The sequence below is a fragment of the Sapajus apella genome, unplaced genomic scaffold (assembly GCF_009761245.1).
Source record: "Sapajus apella isolate SASKATOON/1434 unplaced genomic scaffold, GSC_monkey_1.0 scaffold34, whole genome shotgun sequence".
Lineage (NCBI taxonomy): Eukaryota > Metazoa > Chordata > Mammalia > Primates > Cebidae > Sapajus > Sapajus apella.
The window spans coordinates 16,076,920-16,095,604 of NW_022436974.1; the positions used below are offsets into that span (position 1 = coordinate 16,076,920).

The 18,685-nt window shown below is 37.6% G+C and overlaps 1 protein-coding gene across 9 annotated transcripts in view; it reads left to right on the forward strand.

Annotated features, from left to right (window-relative positions):
• DLG2 (discs large MAGUK scaffold protein 2) overlaps positions 1–18,685 on the forward strand; it is a 2,183,817-nt gene that overhangs the window by 354,663 nt on the left and 1,810,469 nt on the right. The window lies entirely within an intron of this gene.

The window sequence follows — 18,685 nt, forward strand, 5'->3', positions numbered from 1 at the left end:
TCTGCTTTAAGTACATGTGTGTGTATTTTCTCCATAGAACTTAAGTTGCTGGGCTTAAATCTGCAATTCTAACTTTGTGACAGAAAGAAAGAAGGTTATATTACTAACAAACAGCGTTACAGTAACAGCATTGGGCCAGGAAGGAGGCTGCTTGGCATAGCAGAACTGTTACGAGTAATCTGAAAGCCTTGTGTTTGAATTTTGCTTTTGCCAGTTGCTAGTTACATGGCCATTATCAAATTATTTAACATATCTGATTTTTTATCTGTAAATGGTTAAAGTAATAAGAGTGTCTACCTCATGAGGTTGTTGTGAAGAATAAATGAGGTATCAGGTATGTAAAGTGCTGACTACAATTCCTGAACTTAAGAAATGCTCCATAAAGAGCGTGTATATTGATAATGATGTTCTGGAAAGTTCTATTACATCTCTGAGTCTCACTATTTTTATCAGTAGATGGAGATAAAAACTATATGTCAGAGAGAATCAAAAGGATATATATATCTTTGAAGAAAGAATTTTATAAAACTGCATTGTATTAAAATTCATAGTAGTAATAGGAATTTCCCCCGTTTCATCATTTCTCCCTGGGAATTCAGATCAAATAATCAATGAGAAAGCATTTTGCAAAGCAAAAAGCATTATGTGAATGTAAGAAAATCTCACCATCATTACTATACAATGCACAAATATCTTCTCATTTACCAATTACTGTTACTTATAATTCCTTCCATAGATATTTTGGTGAGGCTCCATAAGACAAAGGGATTTAAGGTAGTCCCTGTTGAACTGTACGTGCTATTGTAGGGTAACACAGTGCTGCTCTCAATAGGCTTTTGAATGAGCTTGCTAGCCCTCCATATTGACATTTAAATAAAAACAATTTTTGGTTGTTGCTGTTTGCTTGTTTATTTTTTGGTTTGGTTTATTTTTCTGAGAGAGTAGGTGGAAAAGAGTAATGACTTGGTATGGATTTGTGTTGGTATGTGGAGGTACGGGGTAATGGTGGGAGGGAAGTAAATGTTGATAAATAGGAGTTGGAAGATGGGTAGAGTAGAGAAAAAAAGGAACAGTCAAGGATAAGGAACATTAAAGGAGAAGTAAATGTTTTCATACATAAGCTTTAGCTACTAGTTAACTTTTTATCATAGCAGCCTGGCAAGGGACATAGAAATGAGCCCTTAAAAGGAATGATGAAACTGTTATCCTCTGTTTCTCTTCTCTCTCCTCTTCCTTTTCTCTCTTCTTCCCTCCCCTCTCCTTATCACTTATTGAGCATCTGTTATGTATATTCATCTTTGTGTAGCTTCTTTAAGCTGCCACCTACCTTTGCACACATTGGTTGCTATGTAAAAGTGAACCTCAGGAACATGTTTTTTCTTCATAGCTTCAGCTCTGCCCAGCAATCTTTAACGTATCCTTTTTACTTGATCCCTTCTTGATTCCACTATTCTAGTTCTTTGCCTGGATATTAATTATTTTCTTCTTTTTTGGCCTTGATGTTCTTTCATAACATATCTTTTGGATATCAGCTATAAAGATGAGGAAAACCAAAGTTCTTAATTTGATTTTATACTTTAGTGGAAATAACAGTCTCTCATATATATATAGACTGTTTTATAGTTAAAAACATAACATACCTAACTTGATTCTCATAATGGCTTAGTGAGGCATGTAGAGTTAGTGTTGCTTTCCACATTAGAAATGGGGAACCTGTGGATAAGCAACTTGTTCAGGGTTATATTGCTAGAAATGAGATAAAATCAGGAATTGAACTTAAAGGCAAGAATGCTTCCATTACAATATAGTTGAGAAAGGTTGATTTTTACTAGAATACTAGGGAGGGTTTCATATTTAGGTAGGTTTAGAAATGGACTTTGAGTAATGCATAAGACCTGGCTTGAAGGTCTTGCAGGTGGAGAAAACTATGTGAGGAGCAAAGGCTCAGAAGAGTAATAAAACCTGATACTCATAAATAAAGTCCAGGCTAGGCACTTTTAATATATTATCTCTTAATCTCTATAGCGATCCAGGATGGTAGATACTTTATTGATTGATTTCTCACCTTGTTTTAAATAGGATTTGATGTGGTAGGTAGGTATTACTTCTAATTTGCAGAAGATGAAAGTAAGCCTCATAGAAGTTAAATGTCTTTATCAAAGACACACAGAAAATGTGAAATAGAGAGGATTAATAAACATGTGCCTGACATCTCATGACCTTTCTTAGGAGGAAGTGGGAAAGGTTTCATTAATCGTGAATATTTAGGATTAGTAGATGGGGAGCTGAGAATAGTAAGACTGATTAGGTTATTCTAGCTGTCTGTTTGAAAGTCTTAATTGCAATAATATAGCATTTAGATGCCCTTCTTCAGGCACTTGTGAGCCATAGAAGGTTTTTATACAAAGAATTGTCATTATCAGCTATGCTGGGGCAGATTTAGCTGGCAGCATCGTGCATGATATATCAGAGACAGGAAAAACCAGTGACAGGGAGACCAATTAGGTGGCTGTCACACCAGACACTGTTCAAATGGATGCCTGGAGACTATGTATTACCCTCCTTGAAGATTATGAATAGATTTTTTCTTGACAAAGCATCATTTCTGATGGGTAGTAACTTGATTTATAAAGAAGAAAACCTAGTTAATTTTAGAAAATATATTCAAACTAACTTGTGAAAGAAAAAAATTCTGCTTGCAAAATTAATCACATGGGAAGCCTGTGAGTAACTCACAGAGCTGGTAGTTACTTTGCTGAGGCTGAAGTTAACTCAGCATTTACCTATGAATAATTTATAGTAGTATTTTTCTTTGGAGTACTCTAGCTAACTTTCCAATAATATGTTCTTAAATAGAGTACTTTGGTTTTCTACCTAATATTTTTCAAATATAATGAAATTAGATTACATTCATGCTTACCAGAAATACTAGACCTCAAAGATATATTACTGGGATGGTACAAAGACATTTCACTGTAAAATGTCACTAATATTAATAACTTTTTGTAATATCTCTATGTTTGACCTTCCTCTGCATTCACAATGGCACTGATCTAATTCAGGCTTTCTTAGAACCTTCCTAAGGATTTAGAAACAAGCTTTAACTCATCTTCATAATCAGGATTTTCCTCTTGCAGCGAAACCTCCCTCAGCTAATAGTTTTAAAACTATCTATTGGTCTTCATTTTTACTGGATATTGTGCCATCTCCTTAGCATTATCTTTATTGCCCGGACTGAACTTACATTAAGCCTTACTTAAGCCTTGTTCTTGTTGGTTCCTCTGTCTGGAGTATTTTTCCCTTTGTTTTCTTCTGGAAATATCCTACTTAATCTTTTTAAAGGCCTACTTGTTTATCAATCACCAATTTTCTAATGACCTCAACAAGAAAAAATTCTGCTTTATATACCGACCAAGGCCTCTGTTAAAGTGTTTAGCATACTGCATTTAAATGACTTGCTCAGGTGTTTCACTTGTTAGATCATATCTTAATATCAAGTGTTATATTTATTTACACAGCTGTAATCTGGTTCAGAGCTTTTTAGGCAGTAAGTATTCAATAAATGTTTATGAAGTAGATGATTGACTGTATTTTTGTTATTGTCAGAGAATGATATGTTGTTTTGTTAAGTATATATATATTATGCTAGAAACATGAATTAAAATTTTCTGGTTGACCTAGTGAAAAGATGCTTAGTCCTAGGTAAGATTCTGAAGATAGTTGTTAAAAGCACAGGAATGAATCATGGAAGTACACAGCTCACCCTATCCTTCAAATTACTTATTATATGGAACAACGTGGGATAAGTAATGGGCTAAAGAGATGTCATACAGTTCCATACTATTCCCTGCAGATTGTGTTACTATCAGAGTTAGAGATGTTAGAGTTTCTACAAAACTGAGTCATTGTGGAGACTAGAGAGAATGGTTAGGTTGCAGTGACTATCACCTTTCGTATTTCAGATTTGATTTGGGTTGATTGCTTGCTTGTTTTAATAATTTGACCTCTTAAACATTCATTCTTGTAATAGTGAAATTTTACAATCCCATTTCTTATTAAACAGGCACAGTATCCTGGCAAAAAAGATAGAAGAAATGCCACATGTCTAAAGTTTTTTCCCCCACAGAGAAAGGAGCCTGTGTTATATGGAGGTCAATCCAACTTTGAAAATATTATGGTGAGAAAGTGAGATTTGTTCAGGAGGTAGAACTGTCAATAACTTGATAATCAGAAAGTAATGGTGAAGAAAAAGTTTCAAAATATCTATTACCATTACCATTACCTACAAGCTTGGCACATTGTTGCCTACATAGTACTGCCGTGGGTCTAAGGACATCCACCTGCCTTAGATCCTGTCCATGGAGAGCTTTATATGGAGTATTCAAAATGGATTGTTTTGATCCTTAAAATGGTATACTGTCCTTACCTGGATCAGTAAGCATTTTTTTTCCCCTTGGGGAACTTAGCACTTTCTATATCATATTATAGTTATTGTAAGGATGATAGAACTCCCCTATAATACTGGAGAGTCAGGTTCTGTGTGCCCTGTATATATGATTTATATCCTTTCAGGACTAAGCTAGATCCTTACATATATTAACTTCTCAGTAAATGTTCATGGAATAAATAAATGAATTATACTGCTGTCTAATCTAAAGGAAGCATAGTTTTCAAATTACGTAAAAGTATGTTTTTTTTTTCTATACAGGGCAGGATATTTAAAATTGAGAATGTTCCTGAAAATTCAGATATATGATTGTCCAACTCATAGCATTGTTCAAGAATAGAATCAGATAATAGTTCCAGAGTATTTTTGAGATGAGAGAATGCACTATTAGTTGAACATTTTATGGAATTTTCACAGATACTACTATTTTCAGTTAGAATTTCATTATTATTTTAGTAAATATAACTGATTTATATGTATATAGCTGTCATTGAAAGTAAATAATGTAAGATCATAGTCTAGCATATGAATAATCCTTTGTTATTTAAGAGAAAGTTATTTTATTTTTAAATCCATTGTGGTCATCTTCCACATGATGAAAAAAAATTCATGAATGTAATACCAGATATCATGCTAGCAGAAACACCCAAGTGTCAAGAGTCTACAAAACTGAGTCATAAACCAAAAGCAGTTAATACCTCTAGTCATTGGCTAAACTAGTTTCTAAAACATAGTACTCTTGGCCCGAGGGAAAGCTTCCCCTTTTCCCTCTGAAGTATCACTAAAAATCATGGACAAAAACATACTAATGGGAGAAAAGGCATACAAATTTATTTGATAATAATTTTATGTGACATAGTAGCCTTTATAATGAAGGATAGGATATCTTCCCAAAGATATAGGGAAAACTATCCATTTTATGATTAAGTTCAACAAAGTATGAACAGCCATGTAGAAATATGATTAGACAAAAAGGATATGATCCAATGCTAATATACTGAGTGGGGAAACCTAGCAAGGCCTGTCTGTTTAGATTATTCTTGGCCTCTGTGTGCAGCATTCTTTTTTATGGGTATGGGGCAAGAGCCTTTCTGGAATGGGGGTCTTATGACTTACAATCAAACAGATAATTTACTTACAGACAGTGGTATTTTAAGTAATATTTTAAAGTTTTATGGATGGCTTTGGAGAAAAGGGGTTCTTGATTCTAGGACCTACCTTGGGGAAGAGACTTGGGGTAGAATGAATGGTCAGACACAGGAGAGTAGAAGTTCAGAGAGAGCCACTTCTGAACCCTTCATTTTGAGATATCATTTTCTGAGACCCTACAGTGTATAATATAAAATATATTTTATGATACATCTTTGTAGTACTGCAATGGTTAGTCTTATTTGTAAACTTGTCTAGGCTGTGGTACTAAGTTATTCATTGAAATACTACATTGGGTATTGTTGTGAAGGCATGTTGTAGATAAGGATAACATCTACATTCAGTTGATTGTAAGTAAAGGAGACTCTTAATAATGTGGGTGGGCCTATAAAATCATTTGAAGGCCTTAAGAGCAAAACTGTGCTGGAGAAGAAATTCTGCCACAAGGCTGCAACACAATTTCTGCCTGAGTTTCCAGACTACTGGCATATCCTAGTGATTTCAGACTTATCAGTCTCCACAATTGCAAGAGTCAATTTCTTAAAATCAATCAATCAATCAGTCAATCAATCATCTATGTGTATTAGTCTGTTTTCATACTGCTGATAAAGACATACCTGAGACTGGGCAATTTACAAAAGAAAGAGGTCTGTTGGACCCACGGTTCCATGTGGCTTGGGAGGCCTCACAATTATGGCGAAAGAAGGTACATCATACATGGCTGCAAACAAGAGAAGAGAGCTTGTTCAGAGAAACTTCCCTTTATAAAACCATCAGATCTCATGAGACTTATTCACTATTATGAGAATAGCATGGGAAAGACCTGCTCCCATGATTCAATTACCTTTCACCAGATCCCTCCCACAACACATAGAAATTATAGGAGCTACAATTCAAGATGAGATTTGAGCAGGAACACAGCCAAACCATATCATTTCACCCTGACCCCTCCCAAAACCAATCATGCCTTGCCAACAGTCCCCAAAAGTCTTAACTCGTTTCAGCATTAACTCAAAAGTACACAGTCCAAAATCTCATCTGAGACAAGGCAAGTCCCTTTGTACTATGAACCTGTAAAACAAAAAGCAAGTGAGTTACTTCCTAGATACAATGGGGATACAGACATTGGTTAAATACAGCTGGTCCAAATGGGAGAAACTGGCCAAAAACAAAGGGGTTGCAGGCCCCATGCAAGTCTGAAATCCAGCAGGGCAGTCAAATCTTAAAGCTCCAAAATGATCTTCTTTGACTCTATGTCTCACATCCAGGTCATGCTGATGCCAAGAGATGGGCTCCCATGGTCTTGGGCAGCTCTACCCCTGTGGCTTTGCAAGGTACAGCCTCCTTCCTGGCTGCTTTCATGGGTTGGCATTGAGTGTCTGTGGCTTTTCCAGGAGCACAGTGTAAGCTGAGGGTGGATCTACCATTTTGGTGTCTGGATGATGGTGGCATTCTTCTCACAGCTCTACTAGGCAGCAACCCAGTGAGGAATCTGTGTGGGGTCACCCACCTTACATTTCTCTTCTTCACTGCCGTAACAGAGGTTCTCCATGAATGCTCTACCCCTGGAGCAAACTTTTGCCTGAGCATCCAGGCAAAATTTCCACATATTCTTTGAAATCTGGGTGGAGGTTCTCAAACCTCAATTTTTGACTTCTGTGTACCTGCAGGCCAAATATCACATGGAAGGAGCCAAGGCTTGGGGTTTCAGCCTTCTCATCATAGCGAATAAGTCTTACAAGATCTGATGGTTTTATAAAGGGGAGTTTCTGTGTACAAGTTCTCTTCTCTTGTCTGCCACCATGTGAGATGTGCCTTCCACTTTCCATCATGATTTTGAGGCCTCCCCAGCCATGTGGAACTGTGAGTCTGTTAAACCTTTTTTTTTTTTTTTTTGTCAATTTCCCAGTCTCTGGTATGTGTTTTATCAGCAGCATGAAAACAAACTAATACAGTAAATTGGTACTAAGAGCGGAGTGCTGCTGAAAAGATACCTGAAACTGTGGAAGTGACTTTGGAATTGGGAAACAGGCAGAGGTTGGGGCCTCAGCCACTCTCTGAAGTGGGGTTTCAGCCACTCTCTGAAGCTATGACCCAAGCTGTACCTTGGCCCTTTTTAGTCATGGCTGGAGCAACTGAGAGAAAGGACACCCTAGACTGCACACAGCAGAGGCACCCTGGGCCTGGCCCACAAACCCGTCTTTTCTTCTTTGGCCTCTGGGTCCACAGTGGGAGGGGTAACTGCAAAGGTCTCTGACAGGCCCTGGAGACATTTTCCCTAGTGTCTTGATGATTAACATTCAGCTCCTTGTTATTTATAAAAATTTCTGCAGCCAGCTTGAATTTCTTCTCACAAAAATGGGGTTTACTTTTCTCAGAAAATTGCATTGTCCGGTGGCAAATTTTCCAAACTTTTATGCTCTGCTTCCCTTATAAAACCGTATGCCTTTAACAGCACCCTAGTCACATCTTGAATGTTTTGTTGCTTAGGAATTTATTCCACCAGTTGCCTTAAATTGTCTGTCTTAAGTTCGAAGTGCCACAAATCTCTAGAGCAGGGGCAAAATACTGCCAGCCTCTTTGCTACACTATAACAAGAGTCATCTTTGCTCCAGTTCCCAACAAGTTCCTCATCTCCATTTGAGATCAACTCAAACTGGATTTCATTGTTCATATCATTATCAGCATTTTTGTCAAAGGCATTCAACAAGCCTCTAGGGAGTTCTAAACTTTCCCACATCTTCCTTTCTTCTGAGCCCTCCAAACTGTTTCAACCTCTGCCTGTTACCCAATTCCAAAGTCACTTCCACAGTTTCAGGTATCTTTTCAGCAGCACTCCGCTCTTAGTACCAATTTACTGTATTAGTTTGTTTTCATGCTGCTGATAAAGCACATACCAGAGACTGGGAAATTGACAAAAAAAAAAAGAGGTTTAACAGACTCACAGTTCCTCATGGCTGGCGAGGCTTCAAAACATGATGGAAAGTGGAAGGCACATCTCACATGGTGGCGGACAAGAGAAGAGAACTTGTGCACAGAAACTCCCCTTTATAAAACCATCAGATCTTGTGAAACTTATTCACTATCATGAGAATAGCATGGGAAAGACCTGCCCCCATAATTCAATTATTTTCTGTTGGGTTCCTCGCACAACTTGTGGGAATTACAGAAGCTACACTTCAAGATGAGATTTGGATGAGGACACAGCCAAACCATATCACTGTGTATCCATATATCTATTCACTCATCCAGTGTATTGGTTCCGTTTCTCTGGAGAACTCTGACTAATACAGGTACTAACACATTTTAATAATAGCTAACACTTACATGGCACTTATATTTTAGGCAATACTTTACATATATTGTTTTAGATATATTCACTCATTTAATTCTTATTCATACAAGATGGGTATTATCATTACTATCATTTTAAAGATGAATAATCTAAGATACAGAGAGTTTAAATAATTTCTCAACATTACACAGCTGGTGAGTGATAAATACTTCTCAAAATGATTTTTATGATTTTTGTCCAGTATGTTCCTGGACAAAAATCATAAAATAAAATAGAACAAGAGCAGACCTTCATTTAAATTTTTTTCTTTTCTCTTTGTCTGGACTTGGGTTTGGAATTTTTACCATTATGCTTGCCACTGGCCTGACATTAACGCTATTGTGAGTAGTTAACATTTGGTAAACATATCAAATGTATGCCAGACTTTTTACATATATTGTCTCATTATTCCCTCGAGAACCTTGTACTATTGTTTACCATATTTTATAATGCAGTGGAATATTAAGAACTCAAACTCAGTTATCTCTGACTCCACAATCTTTACTCTTAATTTTTTTTCCCTTTGCGGAATCATGGAATCCTAAGAAGTTTGAGAAATCTTGTTGTTCAGGTAGTTCAAGGACTTATCTAGTGAAGTTGACATATAGCATTTCATATGATATTCATCCAATCTAATCCAGAATCTCTCCACCAGTGCAAAGGCCTGAGCAGGCCAGCCAAATATTATATGATGGGCTAAGATCCAAGCCAGACATACTTTCTGAGGCAGTCTGAAGCAGAGGAAGTGGATGAGGTAGAACCAATCTGCAGTCTATAAGGGGGAAGTTGAAAATAAGGAGGTTGAGTAACAACACACAAATAGTAATTCCAATAAAGAAATTGTGGGCTTGTAAAGGAAAACATCTGAATAAGAACTAGATTGAAGCAGACACTTGCCTGGGATATTTTAGCAAGCTAGTAGCTATATGGTTAGAATGTTAGGCTACTTTAAAAGCATAGAATTGAGATATAGAGCTTACTATTTCTGTTATGACATATTTTAGTACTTACAAAATTCTCCCATAGATGAAATAGAAGCATATGCTTCTTTAAAATTGTATCCATTAGTTGTAATTTTGAAACCACAGTGCAAATATACTTTCTTTTCCATCATTTTGAAACCACCAGTCATTCCCTAATTATTCTCCCAACCTTTCTTACCAAGTATTTATCAGTTATCAGCATTACAGAGAGCTTTTTGAGAGGTATTAGCCATCCTAATTGTGTGTTATTATAAATATTAAGTAAGAAAATAGGATGACAAATGGTAAAGCATTTATCCTTGTAATGGTGCTAACTGACATAGTCATTGGAATGGAATTTTCTGAAAAAGGGATGATAACAATTTAGTCATGTTTAGTTACAGCCTAGATATTGAGAATAAGCCACCAGCTTTACCCATGTGAACCCTGAAAATTTAAGACCGGTCTCAGTTAATTTAGAAAGTTTGTTTTGCCAAGGTTGAGGACATGTGCTCGTGACACAGCCTCAAGTAGTCCTGAGGACATGTGCCCAAGGTGGTCGGGCCACAGCTTAGTTTTATACATTTTAGGGAGACATGAGACATCAATCAATATATGTAAGAAGTATATTGGTTCAGTCTGGTAAGGCAGAACAATGTGAAGCAAAGGCAGGAAGACTCAAAATGGGGTGGGGGCTTCCAGGTCACAGATAGATGAGAGACTAATGGTTACATTCAATGGCTTTAAATAGAATGGGAGAGAGATTTTCTCTGAGCAGTTCCCAGCTTGAAGGGGCCCAAGATATTTTCCTTTTACCTGCATGAGGAACATGTCAGTAAAAGCCGAAAACGAATTCTGAGAAGTCAGAGTCCATTCTACGCTCTTTGAAATTTGTCAGGTTAAATAAAATAATACAAATAAAATGCTTAGCACATTGCTTATTAGTAAAACTTCAGTAAATGAAAGTAATTAAATACAGGGAGCAATTGCTGTTGGCAAACATATTAATGATCCTGAGACATGAAGTCTTACAATCTGATAGCTAAGGAAAGCAGGAACACACACACACACACACACCAGTCTGAAATTGTTTTGTGGGGGATAAACTGTCTGAAACAATTATTTCGTAATAGAGTAGAGAAATGTTCAAAGTAGCTTAAATTCCTTTAAATATGATTTTCTTAAAAGAATTAGGTATATTTTAGAAAGGCTTCCCTCCAAAATGAAAATAAAAATTTTATTTTAATGGGTTAAAGTCTAAGCTACCTGAAAAACTTGTTTCTTAAAAATGACTGATTGCACATGGTTTCAGATAGACAGGTGTTTGTCTTGTTTGATTTCGTTTTGGTGTTACTGTGTCAGATTACTTGACAACATCAATTCAACATAAACTAATTAGCACGTTGGATCAGGATCTCTATTGATTGTTGTGGAGTTATAGAAGTAAGTGAGATCAGATCTCTGCCTTCAAGGAGGTAACAATCTAGAAGGAAGACAGGCATACAGCCATGTAGATTAATAGCAAATGTGTTTTAGTCACTTTGGGCTGCCATAACAAAATGCCATAGACTGGGTGGTTTAAACAACAAACATTTATTTCTCACAGTTGTAGGGATTGGAAGTCTGAGATCAAGGTGCTAGTATATCTGAATTGCTGGTAAAAGCCCTCTTTCTGCTTTATAGATAGCTGTGTTATTGTATCCTCGCATAGCAGAGAACAGAGAGGGAGAAAGTAAGTCCTTTCATGTCTTTTTATAGGGGTACTTATCCCATTCATGATTACTCTACCCTCATGACCCAATTACCTTTCAAACTCTGCTTATTTGGGCCCACCATGCTCCACCCCCCATGGGAGGGATCACATTAGGCAAGAGAATGCAGGAACTGGCCAGCCACTTTAGCACCAGAAGGAGCAAATTCCATGCAGGCTCTGCATCAGTGTCCAGATTGGGATGCTCATGACCCCAAGGCTTCAGAAGGCATGTTACGATGGGCCCTTTGTCTCATTGCTTGGAGTAGCTGCCCTCTGTCAGTGAAGGCAAAGGGCCAGTGTGACAGCCTTTTTTGGTACACATACTTGGTAGGTCCTTAATTCTTTTCTGGTATCCAAGAGAATGAGGTCATAATTGAAGGATGGTAAATGTAGAGAACTTTATTGAGTGATGAGAACAGCTCTCAGCAGAGAGGGGAGCTGGAAAGGGAATGGGAAGGGCAGGTCACTCTCCCCTGAAGTCAAGTTGCCTGTCTGCCTCTCTCCTCCAAAGTCAGTTTGCCTCTCTCTGATATCTAGCCATTGTCTTTGAAGTCAAGTCACCTCTCCCTGACATCCAGCCATTTCTTCTCTCTACTGGCTGAAACTGCAGTCTATATATGTACAGGATGGTGGGTAGGGCAAGCCATTGGTAGGTTTGGAAAAGGCAACATTTGATTGGTAAAAAGACATTATTCAGAAAGAACCAATCAGGAAAGAGCAGAAAAAGAGGTATAGAAGTTCTCACTTTGGGCTGCAGGTTTCAGGCTACATTTGTCTTGAAGGTGGGGTTTCCACCGGGGACCCACCCCTGTCTGTCTAGAGATTTTCTGCCTCCTGCCTCTTTCAATATGTAGTGGAAGCCAGAGTGATGCCATGGAAGGAGCATAGGCCTTGGAGCCAAATGGGCTAGGGTAGGAATTCTGTTTCCCCTATTTACTGCAATGTGGTTTTGAACCTGCCCCTCTTAACCTGTACATAAAGATGAAAAAATTTGCCTTTATTATTGTTTTGAAGATGGAACTGATACATGTAAAGCATCTAATTTATTCTGGTTTTCGCATATAGTTTGTGTTAAGTAAATGGAAGTTATGTATATGACAGTGTCTGTTTTTAAGAAGCTCCTAGTTCAGCAGGGCCATGCAGATATTCAGTCTATATTACAATACAATAATAGATGGTACATTAGTCCATATGATAGGAAAGAAAGGGCTTCTCAGAGAAGGCATCTTAAGAAAAATATTGAGGAATGTAAAAGGAGCAAATAGAGTAGGGAGAGTTTATAGCTGAAGGAGTAGCATTTGCAAATACATGACATTTGAAAGAGAGCATGTCTTGGTTTTACTAGAAGCTGCAAGTAGCTCTGCATGGCTAGAATGTAAGTGGAGGATGGTAAGAGGTAAGACTGAATCATAGACGGGTTCAGTAAAAACCTTACATAATCTCTCTTATGTAATCTTATTATAACAATAAGAATCTTACGTAATCGCTAAGGATTTAGATAGTACGAACTCCTTGAAAGATTTTAAGAACAAATTAAAACATGAGTTCAATGTCAGTAACTGTAGACAATTGGAAAGCTATATCCATGAGGCCTGAAAGAAATGTTTCTTGTGAAAGACCTGCAGGGGCAAATACTGATTTTGAGAGAGAGAAAAATGCTTTGTACCCTGTAGTATGAGAAGACTGCACTCCTGGGGCAGCTGGCAGGTTCCTTGTGGATGCAGTGCTATTATCGTGGCTTAGTTTTGGTGTTTTTAGGTAAAATGGTACCCACTTAATAGCGGTGGCTATCAGTAGCCCTTATTATGGGTTTGTTGATTAGCAGTACAGCAAAACTGAGTATTAATCACTTTCAATCAATAATGTATCTAATGATGGCTGGCAACCTTAACACGTGTCCTGTTGATTAGGACTTCATCCCCATTTTAGTTCTTGAAATATTATTGTTTTGATGGTAAGAAGAGGCAGGATTAGATGAACCTAAGGGGGAAAATGCCAAAGAAAAGGAAAGTATTTCATCAAAAGGCCTAGAACATCAGGCTTAAGTTGGCCATTTGTATCTCTTTTCCCCTGAAACTCGTCCCTGGTTTCTGCTTTGTTTCTAAGGATCAAGGTGGGAGGAAGAGGATATTCTTCTCAGAAAGGTGGAGGTTATAGGTTTTTCTTACTGCACTGGATACATGAGATAAGAGACTCCAAAACATGACTCCTCTGTGGAGTCCTAATAAGATAAACAAGCAACAACAAAGAAGAAGTCACAGATGGGGGAGAACAATTGTTCAGAGAGACAGCTAACCACAAACCCATTGGCACAACATCCTGTTCTCAAATACCTTGCTGTACACATAACCCCAGCAGCATGACCTTATGTACACATAACTCCTCCAGCACGACCCTATAAAACTTCCCTTCAGCCCCTGCCTCTTTGCAGACAGTCCCCTCTCTGCTGTGATGCCTGCTGCTTCCTTGCAATGTACTTTCTGTCTAATAAACTTGATTTCTTTAACTCACTGTTGTTTCAGTAACTGTTACCACCTATGACATTTTGGTGACCTGTGTGGGGACCTCTCCCTTACTCTTCTCCTTTCCTGTTTTCCAACTCCAACCTCTCATTGGACAGCATCCAAGCCTGGAGACAACTGATGGTCCTCAACCATGGCTATTCCCCAGGGAGTCAGAAAGTCTCAGTAGAAAGACCTCTGAACACTGCCACTCAATAGGGTGAGAAATGAGAGTTTACTTTTCTTTCCAGTCTTCTAGTAGACAATCTCTAATATACTGCTGGCAACTGATGGCAACTGGCCAGAGCCATTTCTTGTGTAGCCTGAAGGTCAAAGGGTGAACAGGTTTGGCTTCCTTGCCCGGAAGGAAGGCTCTCTCCTATCCTGGTCAAAAGCCCCCAGTTCCTATGTGTGGTGCAATTGGCAGTGGCAGCTCAGCTAGGGCAAACCCACATGCATGTTGGGGGAACTCAGACCCCTCTCTCACTCTAAATTCTCCCATGAATACAGCCAGCCATCCTGCTTTGGACATTTTAAGGCGGGTGATCTCAAACAGGATTGGAATGATAAGTTGTGCCTGAACCTTTTCCCCTTGTACCTGGATTGAGCACCCTGTACAGTTTGTACTTGGATTGACCTGGGGCTGCTCTTGCAGTGTTCATCCAGTGTAAGGCCCTAGTGCCAGGAGAGCCTTTCCAATAGATGGGATGCCCTTTGGAAAGGGCATCTTGGAGTCCCTCAGCAGACAGCTTTTAACCTGCTAGCTCCCCACCCCGACCATGTCCCATGTGAGGTGGTGTGGGACTGTGTCTACCATGAAGAGATTGCTGTATCCCATCTCTGGCTCCTTCCCACCTGGAGATCAATGTAACAAAAAAGTGATAGTTCCGCCCTACTCAGTGCTGGTCATATAATGTACTCCTTTTTGGAAACTTTAATAGGAATACAGACAAAATTCAGGACATTCAAAAGTGAGTGACCAGAATAGCCAAGAGAAAGAAAACTAAGCCTGTCTCCTGCATAAAAGGTGTGTGTGTTGAAGGCAAAAATTGTATTTTATTTATCTCTGTTTATGTTTATCTGGCAGAGGACCAGGCACATTATAGGATTTTAAGAGATGTTATTTAATGAGTGAGTGAGTTAGTGAATGAATACATATGAAGGAATTTACAGTTTAAGTTATTAGGGTGTACAAACAAAAGTGGCCATGGAGACTTGAAACTTTCAGCTTTCATGTGGAAGAAGATCCTCAAAGTTTAGAACATAAGTGTTGAAGTTACGGGAAGATTGACATAGGCCCACTGGAAGGAATACTTGTCTCACAATCAATTTCATTATATTACAGTCATGTATATTCTATCCAAAAAAATGCCTATTAAAAGTCAAGAAGTAGCACTCTAAGACAGTTGTCCTAATTATAGAATGTAAGGTAAGAGAGAGATATTATGCCTGAGTGCTTATACCGTGCCAGGCTTATTAAGGGCATCACATTAATTCTCTCATTTAATCCTCACAACTCTCCGTGAGGTGGATTTTATCATTATTCTCCTTTTTACAAATATGGAATTTGAGGCAGAGAAGTTAAATAACTTAAAAGTCACATTGTTGATATTAGAACCAGGATCAAACCCAAAAATTTTCATTCTGGGTTCTGCTCTCAGATAATGGCAGCAGATAAAACGTAGAATCTGCCCTCAGTACCTTAGCCCAATGCTCACCAATATATTGCTTCATTTACTCATTCATTTATTACTTTAAAAAACATGTTTGATGGCCTACCTATACAAGATATTGTGTTAGGTACAGGAAATGTGTAAGTGAATACTAAACAATTTCTGTATCAATAAACTCCTCTTCACTGTAGCTCTGAATTGCCTTAAATATGCCTGAAACAAATAATGAGGTGGAGGCTAATATGGATTTATCAAATAATTTGCAATTTCTGGACAGAGGTTGGGATTGCTGATGAGAAGTAAGACAGAGTATGTGGAGAGACAGGTTCAGGTTGGGAAGCTTTATAGGAGTCCAGATGGTAAGGATGGGCCAGATTCAAGCGAGCAGAAGAGCTGGGACCTAAGTGGGCTGAGGCCTTCATAGCACCCCAAAACAAGCAGAAGTGTTACATGAAATCTACTTTGAGATACAGGGAAACCAAGGAAGGTTACTTGGGAGGGTCAGCTGGATTGTCCATGGCTAATGTGATGGAATTAGTCTTAAAGTACGGGGACACAGTATATTAGCTTGTTACTGCATTACTGTAAATAACTGCTAGAGACTGGGTAATTTATAAAGAAAAGATGTACAATTGGCTCATAGTTCTGCAGGCTATACAGGCTTCCGCTTCTGGGGAGGCCTCAGAAAATTTACAGTCATGGTGGAAGGCAAAGGAAAGCATACATATCAGACACATAATGAAGCAGGAGAGAGGAAAGAGTGAAGGGGGAGGTGCTACACACTTTCAAACAACCAGATCTTGTGAGAACTCTGTCAGGAAACAGCACTAAGGGAATTATGATAAATCATTAGAATCCACCGCCATAAGCCAGTCATCTCCCACTAGGCCCCATCTCCAACACTGGGGATTACAATTCATCATGAGATTTGGCTGGGGACATACAGCGAAGCCATATTACACATTAAGGGAATTAGTATTAAAGTAAGGGGTAATAGAACCTCAAAGGAGGCAGATGAGGTATATGGTCCTTATTCTTTATGAAGCTCAGGTTTTTTTTTTTTTTTTTAATCTGTAAAATAGGAATTATAATAATTTGAGAAGATAGTCATGAGGATTAAGTGAGATTAAATGTAGGTAAAGCACAACACTTTGCTTGAACAAAGTAGGTACTCAGTAAGTGTTAGTTTCCTTCTCCAATATCCAGCTTTGAAAGGCAGAGCTTGAGCCTCCCCTCTCCTACCCTGATTCTTCCTGATCCTAAAGAACTTCTGACCTACTGTTAACTAAGCTTGTTATGAGTTTCATAATAATCATACCTTTGCATGGAACATAAAAGAAGAAGAGTTTTCTCTTCTTCTACCTATTGTAGAAGAGTTTTTGGGAGAAGGGTACATTGATCTTTTAACTATTTTTTCTTAGAGAACCTTTTTTAGAAGTTACCTGGTATATGTTTACAAACATTAAAAATATATAGTACATTTTCACTTAGTATAAAAGTCAATTCAGTGAGGGTGTATTGAAATGCGTTAAACTAAACCAAGATCCTTATGGGTTTGTATTCTCATAGGAAAGTCACATATCCCAGATAGTAACTTAATATTTCAGTTGCTTGAATTTTGTTCGTTAAGCAGAATACGAAATACCTTTAGTTGAATATTTTCCTAAAAACCTATTTGAGATAGTATTTCAATCATTTCTTGATTTACTCATTTCTATCACTTAAATATTACACATATAAGAGAAAATACCCCAAGATTATACTTTTCAAATCTAGTTTTAGAGAGATAAGGAATAGTAGAGAGAATGATATTGAATAGGTAAGTCAAAATAATTGTATTTGATATTTCTATAGCAGGAAAAGACTTGGGTATTTAAAAAAAAATGCATATACTATGGAAGAAAGTCATGGAAGGCCACAAATAACATAGTACTCTAAATGTGGCCATTGACTTGAGGCATATTGTTTAAAAGGAAGAGGAAGCCCCTTAGCTAATGTGACCTTAAACGGTTTGTATGACAACCACAGTATCAGTTCCTGAGTCCTTACACTAAAAGTATATTAAAGAGCCTTTCTTCTGTAGAGCCAGCTTCCAGCTACTTAAAACTCATTTGGTTACTGACTTCATAACATATTATCTTATGGCCTTGGTAAATTTTGTAAACTCTCAAACCTTGTATTTTCTTATTTGTAAAACTCTTCAAAGGATGAAATGATATTATATATTAATGCAGTTTATAAACTTAAATTCTCTTTTTTGTTGTTTCAGTCTTATAAAGAAGTTATTTCCTGGGAAAATAAATTCAACCAAAGCTTTGAAAGACTCATTGTCTTACATAAGATGACATCAGTTCATTTACAATCTTTTTGTACAAATAGATTTAGGTGAATATTGCCTACATATTTCAATGATAATTTATTAGAATGGATGCTCGAAATAACAGTCCTCTTCATCCACTTCATCTTTAACTTTATTAAAAGGTTTACTGCATTGTTATTTAAAAATTCTAATCACTTTGTTGTCAATGGCAAAGTCTGGTGAATTGTAAATAACATTTCTCACAGACATACCTGCGTTGTATTTATCTAGTTTCAGAAATCCTCTGTGTGTAAAAATTCAGCATTGACTCTCAAATATCTGACATTTTGCTTCTTATAAATAGCTAGATTATGTTTTCTTTCTCATACACTTTTGTATAGAAAATGTACTTCTAAGTTCAACTCATTCCACATTATTATGAACAGATTTCATTTGACAAAGAAATATTAACCCGTGATTCCCTGTCTGTATAGAATGCATCTATCTTTATCTAGCATCGGTATCAGCTAAGATAATGTTCTTTTCTGTCTTTTTCTTTCTTTCATT